The 18,916-nt window shown below is 39.8% G+C and overlaps 1 protein-coding gene across 8 annotated transcripts in view; it reads left to right on the forward strand.

Annotated features, from left to right (window-relative positions):
• ATE1 (arginyltransferase 1) overlaps nucleotides 1-18,916 on the forward strand; it is a 206,714-nt gene that overhangs the window by 79,897 nt on the left and 107,901 nt on the right. The gene's annotated exons all lie outside the window — the stretch shown is intronic.

Here is an 18,916-nt window from a genome sequence, read left to right on the forward strand (position 1 = left end):
CCACTTTAAAATCCATGAGTTGACAAGAGAAGAGCAAAGTTATTGAGCTGCTGTTATAACAAGGCAATATTCTGGGTTCTTCGTTCACTTTTTCATTTAATCCTCATCATGGTTTCCAATGTAGAACTGAGAATCCAGTGATAAAATTGTGAGATAAAGAAAAACTATTAGATGTTTAGAGAACTAGATATCGTAATGAGCTGCATTTGCAGAAAAACTTGTAGATGATCATCAAGACTTGGAAAAGGAAGTAGAGAAAGGGTGGAAGCAGAGTTATGTGAAGAAGTGGTGGGACTTAGAACCAAAACCGGGTAAGAGCTTGGCTTCACTTACTAGCCATATGACATTGGGTAAATCACAACTGCCCTGAGCCTCATTTTTGTTATCTTTTAAATGCAAATAATAATTCCTACCTCTCAAATAAGTGATGGAAATGGGAGCACTTATAAACTGTGCTAGTCACATCATGGCACTATTTTGTGTTCTCCTCTTAGGCTTCAGCTCCACGTGATGAGACTGTGTTCCTTGCCTTGTACTTGTCCTTCCTTTGTGCCTATTGTTTATTTCATTTTATGCTTTCCCAACTTGGTCAAATCATATTCGTCTTCAGGGTTGAGCCTCAATACTGTGTCCTTTCTGAGACCATTTCTGCTTTTATAACATTTTGTTTATTTGATTATTGAAACTATTACTGCTGATAACGTGGTGTGGCTTACACTGGCGCATTGAAAACGTGTGGTAGCCAGCTTGAGTGGTCACCAGGAGAAATGGACCAGACCAGAGAGGGTAGTCCCATCCAGGTTTGGTCACATTGTCTAAGTATCCAGGATCAACAGGGAAGCAGAGTGGTATGGTGGAAAGAGCCTAGGCTTTGAAATGAGAGAGGCCTGAGTAGCCCACGGGCAAGTCATTGACTCCTGAGCCCTTTTTCCTGATCTAAAAATGGAGATAATAATACTTACAGGGATATTAAAATTAAATGAGATGATCTGTGGCAAACACTGAGCACAGTGTCTGGCAGATATAATTTTAATTAAGAGTTAGGTGTAAAGCGAAAACCAAACCATAAAAAAGTTGAAGACAATATAAGTTTTATAGCCCACTCTATAGTTACGGAAGCATTTTCTTTTTTTTTTTTTTTTTTTTTGAGACGGAGTCTTGCTCTGTCGCCCAGGCTGGAGTGCAGTGGCGCAATCTCGGCTCACTGCAAGCTCCGCCTCCCGGGTTCACGCCATTCTCCCACCTCAGCCTCTCCGAGTAGCTGGGACTACAGGCACCCGCCACCACGCCTGGCTAATTTTTTGTATTTTTAGTAGAGATGGGGTTTCACCGTGGTCTCGATCTCCTGACCTCATGATCCTCCCGCCTCGGCCTCCCAAAGTGCTGGGATTACAAGCGTGAGCCACTGTGCCCGGCCGATGGAAGCATTTTCTAAATTCAAAAACAATGCTAAGTATCAAAAAACAAAGAGTGAAACAGTTAATTTGAGTATGTAAAGATCCATAATTTTGTACATGAAAACAAATATAGCTAAAAGGTAACTTGGATAAAATATGATGAAAGGGTTATACTTAATGTATAATGTGGAAGCAATAATATGAATTTCTTTTTCATAAAATTTGGTTGGATTTTTATCAGGTAATTGATAAGATAAAATACAAATGGTAATAAATGTGTTTTAAATGTTTTATCCTATTAGTAATAAAAGAAATGCAGTATAAAATGACAGTGATCTATAATTTTTTTTTAACCTATCAAGATATCTTATTTTTTAAGTGAGTGCTTGACAAGATATAATGAGATGGGATGTTTATAAACTTCATCCTTTCTAGGAAGCAGTTTGGTCACATACACTAAAGGCCTTATATACATTCATACTTGTGGTTGAGTAATTGTAGTCCAGTAATCACTGTCAGAGAGTTCATCAAAGATGGGGACAAAACTTGCACAAAAATGAATGGTAAAAAATTGTAAACAATCTAAATGTACAACAGGAACAGGTCAAATAAATTATGACACAGCCATATGATAGAACACCCTACAACCATTAAAATGGAGATAATGAATATGTGTTCATGAGTATATATTGATGAATAACACATATAAAATACATTTGATATATTGAGAAGTAAAAGCACAATGCAAAATTATACATGCAGATCTCAGTTTAAAAACAATTTAAGTGCACAGAAAAGTTAAAACTACAAAGTGTTGTTTTATCCTTTACTCTTCCAGTAAAGGGCCCACGGTGGGTAGAGGTGCATTGGTAGCTTTTTGGTAATGCTTCTTGTAATCAGTGTTTGACAGATGTACAATGGGAGTCTCTTTGATTTGATGTGGAAACAACATCTAACCTTGGGAAAAAGGGGCTGGCAGGAACTTAGATGAGATAATGTTAATAATGTGTAACGCTTTGCTCTCATTTTAGCAAAAGCGGAGAGGAATGAACAGGAATAAGGATTTTTAGCAGAAGGCAATTAGGCTGGGTTGGCTTTCCTGTACAGGAACCAAATAAGGAGGCTTGAGCTTGATGTCCACTTTACTGGGGCAAGTAGCAATTTGCTCACCAATGGCAAAGATGCTTCTCAATAAATTTTAACAGTTGACATCTCTCAAATGTAAGCTCATTGAGAGAGAACCCTGTTTTTCTTGTTTTCTTGTGTTCCCATTCTTAGTATAGGTAGACTATAGTAGGGACTGAGTCAATAAATATTTGTTCAATGAATGAATGAACAAATGAATGAATGAATTTGGTGGGGCTGAGACTGAGAGTAGGCACTGAGTCAATAAATATTTGTTCAATGAATGAATGAACAAATGAATGAATGAATTTGGTGGGGCTGAGACTGAGAGTAGCAGTCTTTCATCCATAATTTGGCAGGACTCAGCTAAAAGTAGACAAGTTCCAATATTTACATTTTAATGTGGTTAACAGTCTGTCTTCCCGGTTAGATTATAGCTACTTAAGATTGAGAACTTTGTCCTTTGTAATCTTTGGATGCTCTCAGTTATAGATAGGTCTTGGAGTGTACCTAGAGTACACTAGTTGCAACTAGAGTATATAGAGTATACAAATATATATATATATATGCACAAATATATATATACAAATATATATATACACAAATATATATATATATATACACATTTTTTTTGAGACAGAGTCTTGCTCTGTCACCCAGGCTGGAGTGCAATAGCACGATCTCAGCACACTGCAGCCTCTGCCTTCCATTTGAAGCAATTCTCCTGCCTTAGCCCCCCAAGTAGCTGGGATTACAGGCGCCTGCCACCATGCCTGGCTAATTTTTGTATTTTTAGTAGGGACAGGTTTCACCATGTTGGCCAGGCTGGTCTCGAACTCCTGACCTCAAGTGATACACCCGCCTCATCCTCCCAAAGTGCTAGAATTGCAGGTGTGTGCCACTGCGCCCGGCCACAAATACATACTTTTAAATTACATATTACTACTCTGGTTAAGTATTGGGAATATGTGTGTGAAAGTTTCACTCTTTGGTGAAAAGTAGTATCCAGAGTTTAATGATAATTTCTATCTGTTTCTGTCTGCTTTCATCACTTAATGATCTGGAGTGGTATTTACCTTGGTTAGTTATCTTTTTTATTACTGGGTTTATGACATTGGAGAGGAAGAGAAATCAAAATTAAAGATGACCAATGTAAGTCTCCTTTCTTGAGGGGAAATATTTTGAGGGCTTTTTGTTGGTATTTTTCTAGTTTGCAATTCCACAGGGGCCACTTGAGGACTGAAGTTAGTGGCAGCAACCCCTAAGTCTCCACCAGCAGCACTAAGCAGGGGCTGCTGTTCCTTTGGTACCACATAGCGCCTGAGAGCCAAACCAAAGGCAAGGCAGGAGAGTGTTGGGAGTCTCTGAATGTTTAATTTTGCCATTAAGCTTATGACTTAGCTGGAGAAGGAAAATTACAAATATGGTCTATACCCAGCACCTTCTTTAATTTTGAATAAAAGTCAAATTATTCTGGCAGAGACAGTAAAATACATGAGAGTTGCAGTTGAAAACAAAGCTGACTTTAAACTTCACTTTCTCCACAACGACTACTATGAGTGAACCATGTCCCTTTGTTGTAAGTCCTAAACAGTTAACTGCCACATGAATCTAATGAAATTGTCAGGTTATAGTAATTACATCAGTAATTTGATATGTTGTCATTTGAATGGACCATGTGTGGAGAGTCAGTTACTTCCCTCTGTGAGACTGACCCTTTTACATTCCTGTAAGCTGAAGACTAATAGAGCTCATTAAGCTTTATGGGAAAAGAGCTTTTATCACCTCATCAAGTCAGGCAACATATTTCCAGTAGATCCCTAATTTCGGGTGGCTCTGTAGCTGCTGATATGTACTCCCCTGCTAGGCTTACACCGGACCCTGGCCTTACAGACATTTTTATTGACATTTCTAAGTCTGAATTACATTTTGTGTGGCACCACTTACAGATGTCTTCAATTAAATGTAGGTAAATAAAAGGGGTTATATATCAGAGCCCGAAAGATTCTTGAATTTCTCTTCTGAGTCAAACTTTGCTAGCTAGTCCAGTAGGGTGCAGTCTCATTGTCACTTTTGTAGGTAGAGAGCTATAGGAGAGGCATTTATAACAAATGTTAAACCAGGTATGAATGTAGGTCACCTAGGTTTCTCTTCAGGTGTGTCCTTCTGTTCCTTCATTTCAAAATTTTCTGTATTAATAGGATAATAACTTACTGATAAGTTAGCACCTCTGGTGTACAGGTACTGTGCTTTCCACTTTCCTTATTTTAATTCTTACGAATGTCAACGAGGTAGATATTCTTTCTTATGAAGAAAATTGAACCCAGAGAGGGTTCAATGTCACAGCTACTAGTATGTGACAATAATCACAAGATAGGAAGGAAATAGAATGTGGTTAAGATTCTAACATTACATGAAGTGATATGATAGTATTTGAAAGAAGACCGTGATTGGTTAGGGAGTATTTAGTAAGCCCCAGAGCAGGGTTTCTCAACCTTAGTACTATCAGCATGGTGGGCTGGATAATTCTTTGTTGTGAGGAGCTGTCCTGCACATTATGGGAAGCTTAGCATCTCTGGCTTCTGCTCACTAGATGCCAGTAGGACCCACCCCCCTGAGTTGCAACAAAATGTCTCCAGACCTTGCCAAATGTCCCTAGGGAGACAAAATAGCTCCCTGTTGAAAACCACATCCCTAAAAAAGCCTTAAAAAAAAAAAAAGTACAAAGAGATATCGTTAATAAGCCAATTTAATGACAAAATGTTTTCAGTTTAACAAAAGACAAGAAAAAGTGAACAAAAAACATGTGGGACAAATAGAACAAATAGCAAGATGGCCCACTTAAATTCAACTCTACTGATTATGATGGTACTAAATATAAATGGTCTAAGTGAAAACTCTGCTTCATGGTAATTTCTGTTTCTGAACGTCTGCACGTTCAACACTAGCCAATGGTCATACATCAGAGGTCCCTAGTTCCCAGACTGGGACCAGTACTGCTCTGTGGCCTGTTAGGAACTGGGACACTCAGCAGGTGAGCAGTGAGTGAGTGAGCATTGCTGCCTGAGCTCCACCTCCTGTCAGATCTGCGGTGGTATTAGATTCTCATAGGAGAATGAACACCATTGTGAACTGCCCATGTGAGGGAGCTGGTTTGTGAGCTGCTTATGAGAATCTAATGCCTGATGATCTGACTTGGAACAGTTTCATCCCTACACCTTCCCCTTCTCCCCTCTGACCCTTGTCTGTAGAAAAATTGTTTTCCACGAAACCAGTCCCTGGTGCCAAAAAGGTTGGGGACTGCTGTCATACATTAGCTAATGAGCTCTTTGGGAACTGAATTTTAAATTTTTTAAATTTTACTTAAGGCTAAGTGGCCACATGTGGCCAGTGACTATACTATTAGGGCAGATTGAAACATTCCAATTAGAAGTCAGAGATTGTCAGGCTAGATAAAAGGAAAAAATCAATATCCATCTTAAATACGAAGACATGGGTAGGTTAAAAGTAAAAGGCTAGAGTAAAACACTACTATACAAATACTTATCCTAGGAAAATTGGCTCATGCCTGTAATCCTAGCAACTCAGGAGGCTGAGGCAGGAGGATCAGTTGAAGCCAGGAGTTTGAAACCAGCCAGGGCAACATAATGAGAACCCCCATCTCTAAAAGAAAAATAAAAAAATTAGCTGGGCATAGTGGTATGTGCCTGTAGTCCCAGCTCTGAGAGAGACAGGTGGGAAGATCATTTCAGCCTTGAAGTTTGAGGCTGCAGCGAGCATCTCTAAAAATAAAAATAAAAAAATTAAAAAACTAAGAATTTTAAGTCAGAGTGGCTGTATTCTTATCAAAGTAGACTTCAGGGCAGCCGGGCGTGGTGGCTCACGCCTGTAATCCCAGCACTTTGGGAGGTCGAGGCAGGTGGATCACAAGGTCAGGAGTTCAAGACCAGCCTGGCCAATATGGTGAAACCCTGTCTCTACTAAAAATACAAAAATTAGCCGGGCATGGTGGCGGGCGCCTGTAATCCCAGCTACTGGGGAGGCTGAGACAGGAGAATCGCTTGAACCTGGGAGGTGGAGGTTGCAGTGAGCCAAGATTGTGCCACTGCACTCCAGCCTGGGCAACAAAAAGAGACTCTGTCTCAAAAAAAACCAAAAAAACAAAAAACAAAGTAGACTTCAGGGCAAAGATGGAAGAGTGACATTTCATAACAATAAAAAGGTCAGTTCATCAAATGAATATGCAGTAATTTGAAATGTGATCCAGTTAACAGAGCCTCAAGATAACATGAAATAAAAACTAGTAGAACTGAAGGGAGAAATGTAGTAGTTGGGGACTTCAGGACAGCTTTCTCAGTAATAGATAGAACATTTAGACAGGAAATTAGAAGTAAAATAGGAGGCATGAACAACACTACCACACAGTAACTCGAGTAGCAGTGCATGGGGTGTTGGCTAGCTATATGTATACCCCCCTTGAATTGCATGCAAATTAAGGGGTGGGTTATTCAGAAATCTCTAGAAAGGGGGCAGTAACTTCCGGGTGTTGCCATGGTCTTTGTAAACTGTCATGGCACTGGTGGGAGTGTCTTATGCCAATGATCAGCAAAGGCAACTAGAGGTCACTTTTGATGCCATCTGCTGGTTCCTGCTGGTTTTTTCATTTCATTCTGTTGGGACGGGCAAATAAGTCCTACAGGTTTCCTACCTCAGTAGTATTCATTTGGCTGTTAGGAAGAAAAGAGGCCTGGCGCGTTAGCTCATGCTTGTAATCTCAGCACTTTGGGAGGCTGAGAAGGTAGATTACTTGAGCTCAGGAGTTTGAGACCAGCCTGGGCAACATGGCAAAACCACGTCTCTACAAAAAAAAAAAAAAAAAAAAAAAAATTAAAAAAATTAATCAGTTGTGGTAGTGTGTGCCTGTAGTCGCAGCAATTCTGGAGGCTGAGGTAGGAGGATCACCTGAGCCCAGGAGTTCAAGGCTGCAGTAAGCCTTGATCACAACACTGCATTCCAAAGAAAGAAAAGAAAGGACCGTAGGAACCTAACCGTCTCTTGAGTCTGTCAGCGTATGAGGTATCATTGCTTGGAGTAGCTGTAGATATCAAGGTCTCTCCAATGGCTAGAATTCAGAAGGAATGGCTGTTACTCAAAACTGGGTCCTGTATGGAGCTTGCGGAGGCAGCAATAAAGGGATGAGGTGGGTGGAAAGTTGAGTTGTTAAGCTGAGGAAGGGAGTTAATTTTACTGACTGAGGAGAACACCGAAAATCAAATATCCAGAGAGCTGGCCCAAATTCGAGAGCAGTGGAGATAAGGCTAGGAAGAGGGCTGAGCTGGTGAATTAGGGGAAGCTTTTACCTGCTCTCTGGTCTAAGGCCTGGGAGGCTCAGCTGTGTTTAAAGAGCCAGGCCCAGGGAACAAAGAGGTAACTACTCGGGGGACTAGACATGTTCAGAGAGTAATTGGCACTCCGCTCTTGGTACTGAATTGAATCAGAAGTGGAAAGCTAGGCTGCAGCTGGATCCATTGGGCAAAAGCAGAAAATAGGAGTACATTGTTGTTGTTACTCTAGTCATGAGGGCTTACGGTACTTCAGTTAGTTTTTGGATGTGACCTGATAATTGAGTCAGTGTAAGTTGCAGCCATATATCTGATGATATCAACTGGAAGTCTTTTCCTAGAAACCAGTCCCATATGATAAATGTACCAAAGTTGATTTCTGAGAGTAGAAGAAAGTACACTTAGAATAGAAAACTAAACATTAAATAAAAAATGCCAGGAGTTTCCTGGCTGAAGATTTTTCTGCTTGGGGCTTGGATTAGTATAGGCATCTTAAAATCCACGTCATTCAAGACATCTTTTGGCTGGGTCGGTCTTTCTTTAGCGAGTAGTGGTGTTGCTGCAAGCACCTTTCAGTTGTGTTGAAAATTAGGGTCATCTGCCTTGACAATTTTCATTGCCCGTTAGATGTGCATGAATGCTTCAGAAAATGTTTGAATAGAAAATCCTGGGGTGGATTAGTTTCCATGGGGACATCAGTCTTGTTTGATGTTGACAGTCATTGAGTTCTCAGTCTGGATTGTCACTGTGGGATGTATTTTTCCCTCATAAGAAATATTGTAAAAGCAGGAGCCTCAAATTGAACTGACGTTAAGTAAGGGCTCACATAAGCATAGTTACTCTGGATTCTAAGATGTTTACTAGAGTGTTTAATAAACATTGACCTGTAGAATTGAGAAGTTTGGGATTCTGTTACTTAGCCTTTTTGACAGTGCCTCACTAAAAGTCTTTTTATTGGAGAATTAGGATTTAAAATAAAAGGAAATGTCAAAGTAAAGAAAATAAATAACAACGTTCTGATATTTATCTATTTGTTCTGCAGTAAAAATGCAGAAGTAAATTTCTTATTTCTGTCCAACTTATTAAAAACATTTACTGTACTTCCTTTCTCAATTACATAAGCTTGGTAAAGTTTCTTTAAAATTTTTATTTCGTTGCTTCTAGCATTAAGTTGTGAATGTTGGGGTAAACCTTTTTGCTCTCATGGAAACATTTACATTCCAAAGAATTATGTCATTGAGAAATACATTTCTTTGTTCATCCTTTGGTTTAGTTAAGTGGCTAAAATCTCTTACCTCTTGTGTTGACCGGAGCACGTTGATAGAGTGTGATTGTGTGTTGGCATGGTGGACTGCAGAAGCAGTGTCCAGGGAGACAGACACTAAACTGAGAGTTGGGAATTTCAGGCTTTGGTCTTTCCTGGCATTCCCCTAAATTGGCTTTGTGGCCTTGGGCAAGCCGCTTAGTCACCCTGGCCCTTCCTTTTCTCACTTACAGAGTAAGAGTATTCCAGATAAAGAGGTCCCTCAAAAACTAAGTGAACTTAGCCAACATGTCAACACGTATTATAGCATTTTCTCATTCTTAAATATTATGACCAAAGCCAATAAAATTCACTTCCCCAACCTACTATACTTTCTCAAGTTTTGTCTCCACTATGCTATTTTATGTTCTGTAAAAGCTGCCACTTTGGAATAATCCTACTCACATTTTCCTTAAAAAGCAAGTCTTTTTTACAAAAATTATTTTTTATTTTTTGAGATGGAGCCTCACTGTGTCACCCAGGCTGGAGTGCAGTGGCACAATCTTGCTCTCTGCAACCTCTGCCTCCCAGGTTCAAGCGATTCTCCTGCCTCAGCCTTCTGAATAGCTGGGATTACAGGCACCTGCTACCATGCCCGGCTAATTTTTGTATTTTTAGTAGAGACAGGGTTTCACCATGTGGGTCAGGTTGGTCTTGAACTCCCGACCTCAAGTGATCCACCCACCTTGGCCTCCCATAGTGTTGGGATTACAGGCGTGAGCCACCACACCTGGCCTAAAAATCAAGTCTTACACCATTACTCTGCTTACACAAATGTATGTCTCTTACTTTTGTCCTTAATATGGCCTGAACCATCCATATTAATTACATCTCTTAATAAAATAATAACTTTTCTTTCATAGGGAGAACTGGGAGGTAGCTCATTGAGAAGTAACTGTTTTATATGATCATTATAACAGACTGAGAAAGTATGTAAATGTCACAAATTTCACAATTTTCTTACATATCCTTTTTTTCTTTTTTTTGGAAATGGAGTTTTGCTCTTACTGCCTAGGCTGGAGTGCAATGGTGCGATCTCAGCTCACTGCATCCTCCACCTCCCAGGTTCAAGCTATTCTCCAGCCTCAGCCTCCCGAGTAGCTGGGATTACGGGCATGCACCACCACGCCTGGCTAATTTTGTATTTTTAGTAGAGACGGGCTTTCTCCATGTTGGTCAGGCTGGTCTTGAACTCCCGACCTCAGATGATCTGCCTGCCTTGGCCTCCCAAAGTCTGGGATTACAGGCATGAGCCACCACGCCCGGCCCTTACATATCCCTTTTATACCTTCTTATATACATTTTAAAGTGGCAAAGATGAGCATGTTTATTGACAGACCCCAAAGGTGTAGCCATTCTGTAATATATATATGTAATAAGGAAAAGTAGGTAAACTTTTAATTATCGTCATTGTTTTAGTGTTTGTTCCTAGTTAGAAACTATTCAGGTATCCAAAGATGATTTAAGTTGTTGATTTACATTAATTTACGTTTTAAAATTACCTAAGGATCTTCAAAGTTATGGTGAAGCCAACCCAAACCAAAATATATAAAAATGTTTGACATTTGTTCAGCATCACGAAGGGAAATGTAAAGCAAAACCAAAATGAGGTATCACTTCATACCTATTAGGTGAGCTACTATAAAAAAAATGGAAAACGGTAAGTGTCGGCATGGTTGTAGAGAAATTGGGGCTCTTGTGCATTGCTGGTGGGAACATGAAATGGTACAGCTGCAGTGGAAAAATGTATAACAATTCCTCAAAACATTAAAAGTAGAATTACCGTGTCATCTAGCAATTCCACTTGTGCATATATACACAAAAGAAAATAGGGACTTGAACAATATAGCAGTATTCAGAGCAGCATCATTCATAGTAGCCACAGGTAGAAGCAACCCAAGTATTCGTCAGTGGATGACTGGATAAACAAAATGGTATATAGATATGATGGAATATTATTCAGCCTTAAAAAGGAGGAAAATTTTCAATCACACATGCTGGATGAACCTTGACAATATTATGCTAAGTGCAATAAGCCGATTACAAAAGGACAAATATTATATGATCTACTTACATGAGGTACATAGAGTAGTCAAGTGGCTACAGCTAGAAAGTGGAGTGATGGTTGCCAGGGGCTGTGGAGAGGAGAGAATGGAGAGTTAATTATTTAATGGGTACCTAGTTTCTGTCTGGGATGGTCAAAAAAATTAAGGATGGATTGTGTGGATAGTTACATGATAATGTGAATGTACTTGATGAACACTAAACTGTACACTTACAAATTGTTAAAATGAGTACGTAGGTTGATTCTGTTTCTTTGCCATTGTGAATAGAGCTGTGATGAATGTATGAGTGCCTGTGTCTTTTTGGCAGAATGATTTATTTTCCTTTAGGTATATGCCCAATAATGGGATTGCTGGGTCAAATACTATTTTTAGTTATTTGAGAAATCTCTACACTGCTTTCCACAGTGGCTGAACTAGCCCATCAAAGGTGGAGTGGATAAAGAAAATGTAGTACATATACATCATGGAATACTATGCAGCCATAACAAAGACAAAATGATGTCCCTTGCAGCAGCATGGATGCAGCTGGAGACCATTGTCCTAAGCAAACCAACACAGAATCAGAAAACCGCATACATGTTCTTGCTTTTAAGTGGGAGCTAAACCTTGGGTACACGTGGACATAAAGATGGGAACAGTAGACAGTGGAGGCTATGATAAAAAGAAGCGAAGTGGGGCAAGGGTTGAAAAACTAACTGTTGGGTACTAGGCTTACTACCTGTGTGTTGGGACCATTTGTATCCCAAGCTTTAGTATCATACAATATACCCGTGTAACAAACCTGTATCTGTACTCTCTGAATCTAAAATAGAAGTTGAAATTTTTAAAAAATCCAAAGTGAAGTAAACAATAAAAGTAAAAAAGTGGTTCAAATAAATTTTATGGATATTTTACTATAAATAAAAAATGTTTAAACAATGTTTATCAGAATTACAATTCAATTTAGTTGAACACAAACTTACATTTTTCAAAATCTTCAGCATTACAGAAGTATGATGTTAGCTTTTTTGATTAGTAAACCAATGAGTAGTTTTGGAAGTTCAGTTGAACTATTCTCATTAGAAACCAACCCCTATATAGGCATCCTTCATTTTGTTACACTTTGTTGCACTTCTCAGATATGCTGTTTTTTACAGATTGAAGATTTGTGGCAATCCTATGTTGAACAAGTCTGTTGGTGTCATTTTTCCAACACCATTTTTTGGCACTGAAATATTCTTAACATATGTATATTGTATTTGGATGTGCTATTGCACACGTAATAGACTACAGCATAGTGTAAACAATAGGAAAACCAAAACATTTATGTGATCTGCCTTATTGTGATATTAACTTTATTGCAGTGGTCTGGAACAAAACCCATAGTACCTGCAAGGTATGTCTATATTATTACTATTATCTTTTTGAGACAGATTCTGGCTCTCTCACCCAGGCTGGAGTGCCGTAGCGTGATCTCAGCTCCTGCAGCCTCCTCTTCCTGGGTTCAAGCGATTCTCCTGCCTCAGCCTCCTGAGTAGCTGGTATTACCGGTGCCCACCACCACACCCAGCTAATTTTTGTATTTTTAGTAGAGGTGGGGTTTCTTCATTTTGACCAGGCTGGTCTCCAACTCCTGCCCTCAAGTGATCTGCTCGCCTTGGCCTCCCAAAGTGCTGGGATTACAGGTGTAAGCCACTGCGCCCGGCCAGGTATGCCTGTATTATTTCTAGAAATCCACTCGTATTATACTTAATACTAATAATTCTGAGAAAAGAGATAACTTTTTTCCCCTCAGACCAAACATTTTAAACTAGCTTTATTTATCCAAAGATTTACCTTAGTTATATATACTTGAATTCTTTTTTTTTTTTTTTTTTATATACAGTTTTGCTCATGTTGCCCAGGTTGGAGTGCAATGGTATGATCTCAGCTCACTGCAGTCTCCGCCTTCTGGATTCAAGCGATTCTCCTGCCTCAGCCTCCTGAGTAGCTGGTATTACAGGCGCCCACCACCACGCCTGGCTAATTTTTGTATTTTTAGTAGAGACCAGGGTTTCCCATGTTGGCCAGGCTGGTCTTGAACTCCTGACCTTAGGTGATCCTCCCGCCTCGGCCTCTCAAAGTGCTGGGATTACAGGTGTGAGCCACCACACCTGGTCTATACTTGGATTCTTAAAAATGTTTCTGAGCTAGCAGTTTCTGTTAAGAGTTTCTTTATTTTCTGTGAATTTGGAGAATAATTTATATACATGCTTTCTTATCTCTGTAAATCAGTTTTACAGAGCTCTTCTGTTTAAGAGCTGTAACATGTAATTTATTAATACCCTCTGGAGGTAGGAAAATATTTCACATACAATGAGAAATAACGACCTTTTCGAATTATAGATGCAGAAACATGTAGAAGGCTTTTTGCTTCAGTGTTACAACTTTAGCCATAGATTACAAGTAAACACAGAAACTCACCGTTTCAGATCTCACAGGAGCTGTTCTCCTTAATTGATTAACTCACAAATATACAAATAGACAAACAAAAGGACTAACAAACCAGATTCTCCGTCATCTGTCATCCAACAGAGAATAGGTTTCTGTCATCCATCCAACAGAGACCGTAAATGAAATCTACCTGTTACTGTTGCAGTCTTGCCAGTGCACCATGTTTCAGTCTTGTCGTCCGAGGTGTAGTACATGGAGTTATTTGTCCACAACCAAGAAAATTAAGGAGTGTGGCCACAGAGTGAGATTGGAGCAAAAGTTTAATAAGCGAAAGAAAAAAGCTGTCCACAGCAGAGAGGGGGCCCAGGAGAGGGTTGCCATTTTTACAGTTGAATCCAAAAGCTTTTATAAGAATCCCCCCTCATCTCTGTAGCTGTCTGTGTAACTTCCCTTATCTGTGCAGCCGCGGGCATGTCTTTAGGCAAGCACAAAGTACAGCTTCTCTTGGTTGTGCAACTGTGGGTTTGTTTTGGGTAAGGTCCACCCTTCCCTGTGCAAGTTCCCATGGAACCCACCGTATACATGCCTGAAAAGGGGAGGAAACTTTTTCTTGGGAGCCTGTGGATTACACCAAGCACAAAGGCTTCTATATTGGGCCTTGCTTTCTTACCTGTGCAGCTGCAGCCTGAGTTTTTGCCAGGCTGCTCTATTTGTGCCCGCAGCTTGATTTTTTAGGGTGTTTCTGTGTTTGAAGGAGTTTTGCCAAAGACCCATCCTAACTGTCTGCCTGACCAGTTTTTTTTCCTTTCTCATTACTACCATCCCTGGGGATAATATATTGGTCATGAGTGAACCAGAAACACAAAGGCACAAACTTAGTGGAGAAGGAGAAAAATACATAGAGAACAGTGAGCAAAGTTAGAGCTTTATGGCTGCATGGGCATCTCTTTGGGAGCCAAGAAAAGTTGTGTTAGGCTTAACAGACTGTGAGGTGTGTTTCTCATTTACTTAGCTCCATCAAGTCTACTTGAGCTTCTCAGTGGATGACCTCTAGAACTGCTGACTATAATTTTTAAAAGTAAAATTGTGACCTTCATGCAAATAGAGGACGAACACATGCCAAATATTGACTCAATTAGTGCAAAACCAGTAAGGCATTAAAACTGGTACAAAGAACATTTCAGAGTACGTACAGATATTAAGATATATGCATGTGATTTAATAGGAGATTGAGATGAGATTGCTAGATTAGATAAAAACAACTGGTTATTGTCTTACATGGTGGTAAATTGTAACCTTTGCGATTATTTGTTCCTCCCCCAACAGAAATCTACAAGTTAACCTCTGCACGTGCAGAGTTGTAAAATAACCCAGTCAATAGAAAATCAAGCCTAGAGCTTCGCTGAAAGAATACCCAGTGCTGTAGTCTGAATGTTGGTAGTCCCCCAAAATTTCTATGTTAGAACCTAATACTTGGTGTCATAGTATTCTAAGAGGTGAGGCCTTTTGGAAAGTGATTATGTTATACATGCTCTGCCCTAAATAATGGGATTACGTACCCTTATAAAAGTGGTTGAAGGGAGCTCCCTTCCCCTACCATCATGTGAGGAGACAGAAGGCACCATTTATGAGTAACAAACCCTCACTAGACACCGAATCTGTTGGTGCCTTGAACTTGTACTTCCCAGCCTCGAGAACTGTGCACAGTAAGTTTCTATTGTTTATAAAATGCCCAGTCTAAGGTATCTTGTTATAGCAGCCTAGACACCCAATAATTACTCTTTTCAGATAATCTTTCTACCACCTATTTTTTTAAACAATGATTTAAATTGAGTATTCCTTATCTGTTCTATTTAATAATTACACATTAAGTATGCCATGTCTGAAATGCCTGGAAGCAAAATATTTTGGATTTTGGATTTTTTTCAGATTTTGGAATATTTTCATTATACTTACTGGTTGAGCATCCCAGGCCTGAAAATCTAAAATCTGAAATGCTCCAATGTGCATTTCCTTTAAACATTATTTCTCAGTGCTCAAAACGTTTCTGATTATGGAGCATTTTTGGGATGGGTGACCTGAACTAGTAATTCTTCAATTTAGTGGTGTTTTTTTTTTTTTTTTTGAGACGGAGTCTCGCTTTATTCCCCAGGCTGGATCAGTGGCATGATCTCGGCTCACTGCAAGCTCCACTTCCTGGGTTCACGCCATTCTCCTGCCTCAGCCTCCCGAGTAGCTGGAACTACAGGCACCTGCCACCATGCCTGGCTAATTTTTTGTATTTTTAGTAGAGATGGGGTTTCACCGTGTTAGCCAGGATGGTCTCGACCTCCTGACCTTGTGATCCGCCCACCTCGGCCTCCCAAAATGCTGGGCCACTGTGCCCGGCCTCTTCAATTTAGTTTTTTAAAACTCTTTTGATTATAACATTAATGCATGTTTATTGAAAAATACAGAAAATAGAGAAAAAGAATTTAAAAATTACTCATAATCTCTCCATTGATAATACTAAATTTATTTTCCCCTGTCTTTAGTGTCTGATTGTCAGCCAGAAAATTAGGAATCTGTTGCACTTGATTTTTAAGTAACTTATATAAAACTATGTGATATTTTAACAGTGAGCATTACCAGTTGCATTTTCCAAATTTATTATTTTTTTCATTTCTTAACTGTGGACTATTATTTCAGAATTTTAAAGTTAGTTTTTGGTGTTTTAAAGAAATCATAGATTTTGAAGCCACAGTGGCTTAGCACATCTTTGTGTTTCTATTATTTATTTATTTTTTTGAGACAGAGTCTTGCTGTGTCGCTCAGGCAGGAGTGCAGTGGTGCGATCTCAGCTTGCTGCAACCTCTGCCTCCCGGGTTCAAGTGATTTTCCTGCCTCAGCCTCCCAAGTAGCTGGGATTACAGGCACCTGCCACCATGCCTGGCTAATTTTTGTATTTTTAGTAGAGAAGGGGTTTTGCCATGTTGGCCAGGCTGGTCTCAAACTCCTGACCTCAAGTGAGCTGCCTGCCTCTGCCTCCCAAAGCGTGTGTTTGTATTTTTCAAACTTCAGTGAAATGTTTCATGAAACTGTTAAAAAAAATAAAAAAGCAAAACAGTTGCAGGAATAAGTTATTTTAACACAATGCAGACTTTGTATCAGGTGCCTAAAAGGATTACTTTTGAGCGCCTCCATTAACTGTTATTTACTAAAAATTCTGGACATTAATTGTCTAATCATAGATTTTTGTATTGTACAGGTACAATGTGGGAGAGGTATTTTCAGCTCTTTTGGAAGAGGGGAGAACTCAGGTTCTGCTCTCTTAAAGCCCCTGAAGACTTTCAGTCTTCCTATCTTTGAACTTCCTAGTAAATCCCCTCAAATATTGGCCTGATGCCTGGCATATGACTCTCCAGTCTCCTGTTCTTTTGAGCCTTAACTGTGTTTTGGGCATAACTGAGGTACATAGAAGCAGGTGGGTAAAGAGACAGGTATACTTTATCAGAGTAAATATGCACCCATTTTGGGAGCAGTTTGGCTGGAAGCCAGAATTAGCCTATTAATATTGATGACATTTCTACACAGTGCCTTTGGTATTACACCACATAGGTCATTAATCACAGAAGTCATTCCTTTCCTCCCCAACATTTAAGGTGGTTTTTCTTTTGTATAGATAGAGGTGAGTTTTATTATTTTTTTCTTGTTATCAGCTAAATCCTTGAAATTGAGGAACTTCTGAATAATTACTTTGTTAATTAATTCTTTCACATATCCAAAATATGCAAAACTGCAGACTGGTAAAGATAAATTACTAAATTTTGCTAGTCACCTGACAGATTTATGTATGAGGAAATGAAAGATAACTGCTGTTTAAGTAACTTCGCTGTTAAGTTAGCTACTGATGTAATTTCGTAGGCTCCATCTCAAAAAACAAAACAAAACCAAAAAACAAAAACTGACCTAAACTTTTTATAGTGTGCAAAGTGCTTTTATTTGTATATTGTTGTTTCTCACAACTAATGACAGTTGAGACTGACCGGTAGTATGATTCTGTTAGAAAAATGCAGACATTGAAACTTTTATTTTTTATGTTTTTATTTTTTGAAACAGGGTCTTGCGCTGTTGCCCAGGCTGGAGTGCAGTGGCACGATCTTGCCTCACTGCAACCTCTGCCTCCCAGGCTCAAGCATTCCTCCCACCTCAGCCTCCAGAATAGCTGGGAGAGCAGGCAGGTGCCACCACACGTAGCTACTATTTTGTATTTTTAGTAGAGACAGGGTTTTGTCATGTTGCCAGGCTGGTCTCAAACTCCTGGACTCATTGTTTCCTAAGTAATTATGAGGCAGCCCGTATCTTACAGGAAGTGCTCTGCAGTTGGGGAAGACCCCAACTTCCACAGGAATTGAGAGATGGGAGTAATGGCTATGGTAGGACACATTGGTTATGACTGGACTCAGAGGAGAACAAACCTATGAAGTAACTGAAACAGGTTTTCAGATGGGAGGTCCAGGGGTGAGAAACAAGATGAAAATCAGAAACTGAGAAGGTAATTATAGTTTGAACAAGTATTTCAAGCTGGTACAACAAGTAAGACTGATTTATATTTAGGGTCAACAGAATGCATTGGTTATTTAATAATGTGCTTATTGAGATTATACTTATGTTATTTTTATTTATTTATTTATTTTTTGAGACGGAGTTTTGCTCCTGTTGCCCAGGCTGGAGTGCAGTGGGGCGATTGTGGCTCACTGTAACCTCTACCTCCTGGGATCAAGCAATTCTCATGCCTCAGCCTCCTGAGTAGCTGGGATTACAGGTGTGTGCCACCATGCCTGGCTAATTTTTGTATTTTTAGTAGAGACGGGGTTTCACCACGTTGGCCAGGCTGGTCTTGAACTCCTGACCTCGGGTGATCTGCCCGCTTCAGCCTCCCAAAGTGCTGGAATTACAGGCATGAGCATACTTACGTTCTTACTGAATACATTTTTTTGTTTTTGTTTTTGTTTTTGTGTTTTTAAGACGGAGTCTCACTCTGTCACCCAGGCTGGAGTGCAGTGGTGTGATCTTGGTTCACTGCAACCTCTGTCTCCTGGGTTCAAGCAGTTCTCCTACCTCAGCCTCCCAAGTAGCTGGGATTACAGGCGCCCGTCACCATGCCCAGCTAATTTTTTGCATTTTTAGTAGAGACAGGGTTTCACCATGTTGGCCAGGCTGGTCTCGAACTCCTGACCTCAGGTGATCGGCCCGCCTTGGACTCCCAAAGTGCTGGGATTACAGGCATGA

The sequence above is a fragment of the Hylobates moloch genome, unplaced genomic scaffold (assembly GCF_009828535.3).
Source record: "Hylobates moloch isolate HMO894 unplaced genomic scaffold, HMol_V3 SCAFFOLD_3, whole genome shotgun sequence".
NCBI lineage: Eukaryota > Metazoa > Chordata > Mammalia > Primates > Hylobatidae > Hylobates > Hylobates moloch.